This window comes from Triticum aestivum, chromosome 4D (assembly GCF_018294505.1).
Source record: "Triticum aestivum cultivar Chinese Spring chromosome 4D, IWGSC CS RefSeq v2.1, whole genome shotgun sequence".
NCBI classification, from domain to species: Eukaryota; Viridiplantae; Streptophyta; class Magnoliopsida; order Poales; family Poaceae; genus Triticum; species Triticum aestivum.
Genome location: NC_057805.1, coordinates 507,571,630 through 507,582,383, shown reverse-complemented (window position 1 = coordinate 507,582,383; position 10,754 = coordinate 507,571,630). Strand labels below are relative to the sequence as shown.

The window sequence follows — 10,754 nt, the reverse complement described above, 5'->3', positions numbered from 1 at the left end:
GCACGGAACAAATCCACACTGCGAGTGGTCAAGGTATGGACATTGCCCACATTGGTCATTCAGTTCTTACTACCCCTCATGGCTCTTTGCATCTAAATAATATCATCCATGCTCCTCAAGCCGATCAAAGCCTACTCTCTGCCTATAAACTTATCAAAGATAACAATGCTTTCTTGGAAGTTTACCCCGAAATTTTTTTTGTTAAGGATCGGGCCACTCGGAGAACCGTTCTTCAAAACAGGACTAGGGGTCGCCTGTTTCCTGTCTCTGGCCGCCATGATGCCCCTCCTCGACAAGCTCTCAGTGTGGTCAAGCCTTCCACTTCAAGATGGCACAAACGCCTAGGGCACCCTGCTTTTCCGGTGGTTCAAAAATTCTTCGAGATTTTAATCTTCCAGTATCAAATAAGCAAGATCATCTTCTTGTGTGTGATTCATGTCAGATGGCCAAAAGCCATCAACTTCCATATTCTCACTCTACTAGTGAATCAAAGGCTCCTTTAGAGCTAGTTTTTTCAGATGTTTGGGGTCCTGGACCCGTTTCTGTTGGCAGACAAAAGTATTATGTTACTTTCATTGATGATTTTAGTAAGTTCAGTTGGATCTATTTGCTTAAGAATAAATCTGATGTGTTTGCAAAGTTTAATCTCTTTCAGCAACATGTTGAACGTCTTTTTGATCGCAAAATTCTTGCCATGCAAACGGACTGGGGAGGTGAATACCAAAAACTTCATTCGTTTTTTGAGCGCATAGGTATCACTCACCATGTCTCCTGTCCACATGCTCATCAGCAAAACGGATCCGCTGAACGTAAACACCGCCATATCGTGGAGGTTGGCCTCTCCCTTCTTGCTCATGCCTATATGCCTCTCAAATTTTGGGACGAGGCGTTTCTCACGGCGGTGTACCTCATAAATCGTGTTCCTAGTAAAGTCATCAATAAGCAGACTCCTCTTGAGCGTGTTTTTGGCACTAAACCAAATTACACTTTTCTTCGCATTTTTGGTTGTGCCGTCTGGCCCAACCTTCGCCCATTCAATAAACATAAGCTTGAGTTCCGCTCGAAACAGTGTGTGTTTCTTGGGTATAGTAGTCTTCACAAAGGCTACAAGTGTTTGGATGTTGCCACGGGTCGTATCTATGTCTCTCGTGATGTGGTTTTCGATGAGCAAATTTTTCCCTTTGCCAAACTTCACCCTAACGCCGGCGCACAACTTCGTAAAGAACTTGTTCTTCTTCCCTCCCATCTTCTGCCATCACCCAACTTTGTTCTCGGGGGCATAGAAGATGCTGATGATCATGTGTCAATGCCCAATAATTCCTTTGATCAAAACTCTGATGAAAGTGTGCAGGAAAACAGTGCAAACATGGAAGAAAATCTGCATGATTTTATGCAGGCCACGGAGTCCACTTTTTCAGCCGCAGAAGATCCGCATGCTGATCCCGGAGTAGATCAGGGCGGGATCCCCTCGGGATCTGCTGTGGCAGGGGCGTCAGGTGGATCGCCTTCGGGATCCGCGCTGCAGTCTCACCCGCAGGGTGCACCCGTCGCGGGACCAGGTGGGTCCCCCCTGCATGGTGTTGGTCGGTCACGGGCCGCGCCTGCGATGGGACCAGGCGGGTCCCCACTGCATGGCCTCGGTCGGCTTTCCTCGGGGACGAGCGCGCCTGCTGGATTGGGCGATCCCGCTCCATCGCCTGCCGCGTCGCTGACGGCTCCAAGTGGCAGTTTCGGAAAGGCTGGCGTGCGCCTCGAGGCTGATCGCGCTGAGCCAACACAGGAGCTCCAACAGGAGTTCTCGGGTGGATTTTTTGCGGATTCTGGATCTGCTGTGTCTTCTTCTTCAAATCGTCTTCAACAACATATCTCACGTCCAGTTCCGCCTCCTCCTCCACGGTCCCATACCAGGTCACAGAGTGGTACTATCAAGCCTAAGCTTTATAATGATGGTTGTGTTCGTTGGGGTTCCTTTTGTGCCACAGGTGAACCGCAAAACTTGGGAGAAGCCCTTGGAGAACGTCGGTGGAAGGAGGCAATGGATGAGGAATATGATGCTCTTATGAAGAACAAAACATGGAGTTTGGTGCCTCCAGTCAAGGGGAGGAATGTCATTGACTGCAAGTGGGTCTACAAGGTCAAGCAGAAATCTGATGGTACTGTTGATAGGTATAAGGCACGCTTGGTTGCAAAAGGGTTTAAGCAAAGGTATGGGATTGACTATGAGGACATGTTTAGTCCTGTAGTCAAAGCAGCTACTATCAGATTAATCCTCTCAATTGCAGTGTCTAGAAACTGGTGCATTCGACAGCTAGATGTAAAGAACGCGTTCTTGCACGGTGTTCTGGAAGAGGAAGTGTTCATGAAACAACCTCCTGGGTATGAAAGCTTAAAGTTTCCACGTCACGTTTGCAAACTTGATAAGGCACTGTATGGATTAAAACAAGCACCTAGGGCTTGGTATTCTCGACTGTCGTCAAAGTTACAATCTCTAGGGTCTCTCCTTCAAAGGGGGACACCTCACTATTCTTTTATCATCGGCATAGGATTACCATTTTTATGCTCATTTATGTTGATGATATTGTGGTTACAAGCTCTTCACCTAATGCTGTTGAAGCTCTTCTCAAGGACTTGGGCAAGGAGTTTGCACTTAAGGACCTTGGTAGTCTTCATTTCTTTCTTGGAATCGAGGTAAAACCTGTTAAAGAAGGGATTGTGTTGTCACAAGGAAAATATGTGCAAGAAATACTTCAGAAAGTAGGCATGAAGGGTTGCAAGCCTTCATCCACGCCCTTGTCTACTTCTGAAAAACTGTCTCTGTATGATGGAGAAGCACTTGGAGCAGAGGATGTAACCAGGTATAGGAGCATTGTAGGAGCACTTCAATACTTGACTTTGACTAGGCCAGATATTTCTTATTCAGTAAACAAAGTTTGTCAGTTCTTACATGCTCCTACTAGTGTGCATTGGACAGCAGTTAAGAGGATACTTCGATATCTTCAAGGAACCAAGGGTCATGGTCTCAAACTTGGTAAGTCAGATTCAATGCTAGTAAGTGCTTTTTCAGATGCAGACTGGGCAGGCTGTCCTGATGACAGAAGATCAACAGGAGGCTTTGCAGTATTTATTGGAGGTAACTTGGTATCTTGGTGTGCTCGCAAACAACCCACTGTTTCCAGGTCAAGCACAAAGGCTGAGTATAAGGCTCTAGCCAATGCCATTGTAGAAATTATTTGGGTTCAGAATTTGCTGACAGAATTGGGTGTTTATCATCCAAAGGCTGCATCACTTTGGTGTGATAATCTTGGTGCCACATATTTGTCTGCTAATCCCATTTTTCATGCCAGGACTAAACATATTGAAATAGACTATCACTTTGTTTGCGAAAGGGTGGCAGCTAAATTGTTGAATATTAGGTTCATACCTACTGGAGATCAAGTTGCAGATGGATTCACTAAGCCTCTTACTCTTAAGCAGCTTGAGGCCTTTAGACGCAATCTCAACTTGGATAGTTGTGATTGAGGGGGAGTGTTAAACATTGTAAACATATATGTTAGAGTATATAAACCGTATATGTGTTGTATTTGTATAGGTGTGTAGGCGTGTGTGTTGTGTATTCAGTTGGGTCTCTGAGATATGATCTTATCAGGTTGTTAGCTAACTTGGAGATCAATCCGAGCCCAACTAACCTTGTATCTATCCTGGCTTCGGCCCCTATATCAACACACACACGTCCCTGCAACGAGCATACGCTTAACCCTCGTTTTCACACATAAGAGCAAGCTCTTTTGCTTTGGCAAAGGCCAAAGAGGTTGACGACCAGTATCAGCAACCTTTTTGTTGCGGGTCTGGCTCGTCCCTTTCCAGTATCTTGGTATCCCTATCCATCATATTACGCTGCTGAATAAGGAGTGCAAGAGTATTGAGGTCCTCTTTGAGAAAAAAGCTAAGCAGTTGGATGGGCAATCTACTATCTTACACAGGTTGTCTTGTCATCATCTACATTGTCCTCACTAGCCTACCGATGTTTATGTTATCCTTTTTCAAATACCCAAGGGGTACAAGAAGTTTAGATTAAAATTATAGATCCTGCTTATTTTGACAGTGACAAACATAAAAAGAAATATTGACTAGCTAAATAGGGTCTTATTTGTAGGCCAAAGGATCATGATGGCCTCGGAGTTGAGGGTGTTAAACTAAAAAATACGTGTTTACTTAGTACATCTATATCTATACCTCTATTATGAATATAAAAAGAAGTGATTTGCGGAGATTTAACACATCTCACCCGTTCACGCATCTATCCAATGGTCTATGTTGCTCCGGTGTTTAGCGCTAAACATGTTTAGCGTGTAATTAGTATCATACCTAATATAAACTTTACTGCGCATGTAATTCTATCTTACCTAATATCAATGTGCAATCAATATATTCCCCAATGTTAACGTGCAATGCAATTAATATAATTTATAATGTAATATGGTAATTATATTCTAACGAATATCAACCTGCAATCAATATCTTTTTTATAAAGTCTACATTAGCCCATAATTACAATTGAAGATATTTTGTTAAAACATGTTTGTAGAAACTCGTGAAAATGGCGGAACATCAACGTAAGTCCTCGTCGATTGGTCAATGTGAAATTGAGTCAAATATCATCCACGGTGAGTATTTGACTTGTACTATTCGTGAGCCAAAGATGAGGTGCATGGCACTACACAGGTATGATATATTTGATGTATGTGATGTGGTGTTGTTTATTCTGCTCATCAAATATCATTTGTACCATGTTAATTTCAGGCATCCATGTATGTTTGCCATAAGAATAACTCTGCTAAGGACCATCATGTTAGATTTGTGTCGAATATAGTGTACAAGGTAGGTTACAGTTGGACTTGTAGTTGTATTGTGTTTAGATAGGATATGGAGTCATGTCCTAGTAGGACACTTGTATCCTAGGCCTCTCATATAATAGCACAGGAACGCAGGGGAAGCCGGCGGCATGTGCCGGCGTCCAGGGCGACCTGGTGTGGTATTGTAGCGGTGTCATGGGGAGGAGCGCCCATAGTCAGGCCCCGGGGATGTAGCCATATCGATGAACCTCGTTAACAAATCTCGGTGTCGTGCTCGTATGATTGCTTGGTCCTCGGATGATTGATGGTATGCCTCGGATTTATTCTAACAAGTGGTATCATGAGCTAGGTTGTTCAGAGGCTGTGGATTATTGATCTAGAGGAAGTATTGAATTTAAGATGCAGCCGGTTGCGGTGTGGTTCTCGGCAAGATTGAAGGAGCGATCGGCAGAGTTCTCAGCCGGACTTGCAGCAGCATGTACGATGGCTGGCAAGACGTGCGGCGGTCGATCAGGCGAGCGTCAAGCAGCGCACGCGAATTGCGGCAGCAGCTACGCGGTCCAGCAGGCGGTGTTCTCGACGACGGCGTGACGTATCGCGTAATCAGCAGGTCAAATCGGATCGATCCGAAGCAGCGCAGCGGCGTAAGGGCAGATGGCCCAGGCAGAGCGGCCCGGCGGGCGAAAGCCCATGTGGGCAGGGCTGGCTGATGCGTTGCGGGACGGCTGGGGCAAGGCAATGCGCGAGGCACTGCTGAGCTTGTTCGGGCTGCTGTGCTAGGCGTTGCTGTAGAAGGACTGTTCGTGAGATTTGTTTGGAAGTAAAAAAAAAAAGGAGACGAAGTCTCCACGTATGGCACGGAGATGGGCAGGCAAATCAACTGGCAAATTAGAAAAATCACAAGGGACGGTCCATTGGAAGGCAAGGGCAGAAAGGCAAGCAAAGCTAGCATCTTGGGGTTGAGTCAAGGGAGCAGATCACTTGAAGACCAGCTAGTTGGAAATTGCTAGTAGTATGCGAAGGTTCTGTTCATGTACTTGGGGAATTGCGTGCAAAGTTTAGATAATTTTTTACAAGGTCAGCTGACGCCAACGGGTATCCGGTTTGAGGTGGAGTTTGACGAAACTGAAAGGGGCAGACACGGATGAAAAATTTGTTGGGACAACAGGGATACTTGAAGGCGTTGCGGGAACTCAATTCAGCTAAGATGGAATTATCATGTGATGGATGAAAATTTGCGGAAGACGATTTGGTAGCCTCGAGCGTGTCATGCAGTCGGAGAAGTTCGGCTGGGTCGGACTAGATAGTCTGACAGATCGATGTGAGTCGGTTGATACAGAAGACGGTGGTGAGATCGGCGATGACGACATAGGAGCATGGTGCCGATAGTGACCGACTTCTGGGCGTGGAAACACGTGGCGCAGGCCCAGGGCTTGTGCGGCTTCAACAAGACTATGGCGCGGGGTTGATTCAAGACGGTGCACACATGAGAGCTTAGAGTCGACGAGGCGCGGGGTGGCACGTACAATCACCATGGAGTCATGTTGAAGGTGGAGCTGGATTAAGGGGCTACGGCGTAAGTGCACAGAGAGTCGAAGCCTATTCAGCGGCGGGAAAATCGAGTGACATGCAGTTTGGACTGGAGCCCAGTGGTCTGATGGAAGCATGAAACTCGTCATCGGTCGGTGATGATTGCTGGTACTCTGCAGTGGGGGTTGAGTGGTGTGGGTTCGCGACCCTTGAGACTCAACCGGGACAGCGGAGGCTCGACGCGGTAATAGCGGCGAGGCGTGCGGCACGCACGGGGCATGGAGACGGGCCAGGGCTCTGGCGGTTATATATGTGGTGAGACAACTACGAATTTGACTCGGGATGATTACAAAACAATGGTGAAATTTATTTAAGTTTCAGAAAGATGGTCAGGAAAGGAGCGGTGATGTTGAGTTCAGGTAACTCTTATGTGTGACACCCAATATGTGAGTTGTTCACTTTCACGCATGTCAGTGATCAGTTGTGATGGCGTTCGACTGATACTCTGGAAGTTGGGAGCGCAAACTAGAGTAATGTGGAACTTGATTTTGCTCGAGTATTGACTGTGCTCAAGAAAAAAAGGGACTACAAGCTGCAGGTGGAGTCATATGGAGTCTTTGGAGTAGTAGCGGTACTCATGGGATAAGCTCAAGTCCAATGTACATGGAAGTTTGACGCATTAACGAATTCAAGGTGGTGGAGAATATTCGCCAAGGTGGAGTTTGTTAGAGTTGTGTCGAATATAGTGTACAAGGTAGGTTATAGTTGGACTTGTAGTTGTATTGTGTTTAGATAGGATATGGAGTCGTGTCCTAGTAGGACACTTGTATCCTAGGCCTCTCATATATAGTGGGGGTAGACACAGGATGTAACCTATGCCAACATAATAGCACAGGAACGCAGGGGAAGCCAGCGGCATGTGCCGGCGTCCAGGGCGACCTGGTGCGGTATTGTAGCGGTGTCATGGGGAGGAGCGCCCATAGTCAGGCCCCAGGGATGTAGCCATATCGGTGAACCTCGTTACCAAATCTCGGTGTCGTGCTCGTGTGATTGCTTAGTCCTTGAATGATCGACGGTATGCCTCGGATTTATTCTAACACATCAGAAAGACTATCACATTTATTGCCCAAAACATTAAGAACAGAAAACAGCTACACTTAGTGCAAGTTAAGTTTTTTAAACAATGGCAAAAGCTTTGCTAGATTTGATTATTTAAGAAATAAGAGTGTGTAGGAAAAGGCTAAAGCCTTAAAACAGGTGGAGTACTCTTCAGGTAGTAGAACCCCAAGGGGTTTCACACTCGCAATATTCCACAACATCGCCCCTCTTTTGATGTTGGAGAAAATAGTTGACGGCATGGTTGAGACATTCTCACACACTAGCGTTATGTTCATTCCAAATCGTCCAAGAGACAATCATGAAAAGTGAAGCCGTGGCCTTTTAATTGGTAAGTTAAGAGAAGGGAGACAAATTAACATATGGCTCCTTTCATGTATGTCGGTATCCATGGCATGACTAGGTCAGCTGATTATAGTTGCTTAATAATGCAATAAATTATGGGTGAAACTTTTCTCACCAATGAAAGGATGTTGATTTCTTTAACGCCTAGAATCCACAGGTAGAATCTAAGGGTATGTACACAACAAAATGTGTTATACAACGGATTATCTCTCGGTGTTTGAATATCTCTATAAAACTACGTGGTGGTAGAATTTTCTTGTAAACAGTAAAAGTAATTCCTTAGTCACGAAAATGTGGACCTTTTCATTCAGGTATTTTTGGCCCTCTATTCTTTACAGCAACTTGATTTCGAAATAAAATAGATCCATGTAATAGGTGGAAACCTTGAGGGTTCAGCTGATGTGATAACGTCTACATTACACTACATCAACTCTTATTGCCTAAGTAATAGTGCAACTTTTAAAAAACGAAAAACGGTGCTGGTCTGCGGAGCCTCACATGCATTTGAACCGTCAAGTTTGAAAAGATGGCATGATTTGAGCCTCCGGTTGTAAAGGCCGTTATCAGGTTGTTCTATAATGTAACATTATAAACTAGTGTATCTAATCTGGCAGCTGGAAGGTCCTAGGAAACTACATGGTACAGATAAATATATGAAACAATCAACACGTACGTCATCCATGGACCTTCAAAGTGCCAGTTTGTGCAACTAATGTCCGGTTCGAATACTCAACTAAACTGTTCTTTTATATGGCAGATCATGATGTTTCAGACAAGAGCGTGGTTGGGAGGAATGATGTACGAGGATTACTTGGCACCTTGATGTTGATTGATAACCTGATCGGAAAATGCAAAAGAATGGGTGTTGTGTGTAATAACATATGTAGCGAGGGATACTTTTATCCAACATGGGTGACAACATGATCTTAGGATTGGGCCACTAACGGTTTAGTCGTTATACAGATATACATTTTTCTTTGTATTTCACCTTCTTTTATTTTAGCTTGTCGTGAGGACTTTGTTGGTTGTGTGCATCTTAGTTATGCAGGAGCCGGGTGTAATACTTAAATCTTTTAAGTAATAAAATGTCCCTTTTTGAAAAAAAAAACATATGTAGCATGCTTTTCTGGCTTATACTGGCTTAGATTTTGTTTAAAACCAGTACTTATGAATAGCATTGCGCTTCCTGAGAAAAGGAGTAGACCCACGCAACCAGAAGGCTGAAAATGTGAAACACGCTGAAGCATACGAGGACAAGCAATTATGTCACTGGCACCAAGATTTGTTAACAATAAATAGTTTTCCAAATGTATGATGTACACTTTTCAAATATGTGATGATCATTTTTTTTCAATTTTTCGTAATACAATACATTTTTATATATATTTAGACTTTTTTAACAATATTTTCATGAGTATATTCTCGGAATTCTTTTCTATGTTGTTGATAACTTTTTTTAACATTTTAATACATTTTTATGAGAGAAAAATATGAGACTTGCTAAACGGGCCACTCCACCTTTGGTCCATGTAGGCTTTGTCGTCGTACTAAGCGGCAAATAGGAGGATGCCGCCCTGGTCTGACCCACATGGTTCACGGTACCCCAGCCAGATGGTTCAAATTTAGGCCATGTACACCCGGGTTTTTTTTTTACGAAGTGCCATGGATTAAAAGTGTCTGACCCAGAAAAAAAAGTGTCTGGCCCAGACCACACAACTTCAAAAGAAAATAAAAATTACAAATAGGTCATTAGAGAGGTAAACGGCATCTTCCTCATGTATATGTCGTCGGCGCGCCATACTCCAATGTCGCAAACCCAGCCAGACTTTGAATCTACGATGGAACGAGAAATTGGCGGGCTACGCAAGAAGACGACGGTGGCCAACATCTAAAGATCATATCGTCGCGACGGAGAGGAGGATGAGGAAAGGATCGTGCATGACGAGGACGATCGCCACCTCCGTGACTGTGAGCTAGTTCTGGACGCAGAGGAAACTGCTTTGTCCGTGTGGGCTTTAGCTACAAACTTCATTACCGACTGTGACCCAAAAGCGACATTGAAGGGAGGAGGATGGTACAACAATATTCGACGATTGCTATCACTTGTCACAAGAAACCAGTCGTATTACTTTTGATTACTGTCCTAGAGAACCCTGTATGTAACGAGTTTTTTTTTAAGTGTTGTATGTGATGAGTGGATCGAAGAGGCTCCTATTGAGCTAGTTCCTCGGTTGATATATTGGATTTAAGCCTGATCAAAAGGTACTAAAGAGGATGGCAAAACAAAGACACAACAACTCTCCCCGCAAAAAAAAAAAGACAGAATAACTCGAAACAGTTTCTTCAGTTTGCATAAAAAATGCAATAAACTTTAGTAGGTAAACTGTATGAACAAGTAGCATATGCATATGTATGAACAAAAGTGCCGAACTCAAAAATTTGTGACAACAAAAATAAAAATATGCACCAGCCGGGAATCGAACCCGGGTCTGTACCGTGGCAAGGTACTATTCTACCACTAGACCACTGGTGCTTCGATGTGCAATTTCTTTGAAAGGGCTAAACATTTCATGCCTAGAAATCCATTGGAGAGAAACACTTTGATGAGTCGATTTACATCCGTCAGCACATTCAGCTGCCAAAAGGAAGAAAAGGATCCTAAACCAAATTAATGAGGTCGATCTTGAGGTGAGCAAGAAAATCTGTAATGTGCAAACAGACCACAATGCATTTTCTTTCACTTCTCTTCTAGCGAAAAAGGCTCAAGCCCGACTTCACAAATAACGCCAAATAAATGGATGCGTAGCCATACACATACGGCATAGGGACAGCAAAACCTATGTATGTAGTTAAAGATCGAAGAGCAGCAATCGGTGCTCACATCCTAGATGCTAGAGGCATGTCTGAGAA

At 44.2% G+C, this 10,754-nt stretch overlaps 1 non-coding gene across 1 annotated transcript; it reads right to left on the bottom strand.

Annotated features, from left to right (window-relative positions):
- Positions 1-10,306: 10,306 nt before the first annotated feature.
- On the bottom strand, positions 10,307-10,377 carry TRNAG-GCC (transfer RNA glycine (anticodon GCC)). Its single transcript has one exon. It is a non-coding gene; the product is annotated as a tRNA-Gly (tRNA).
- Positions 10,378-10,754: the final 377 nt, after the last annotated feature.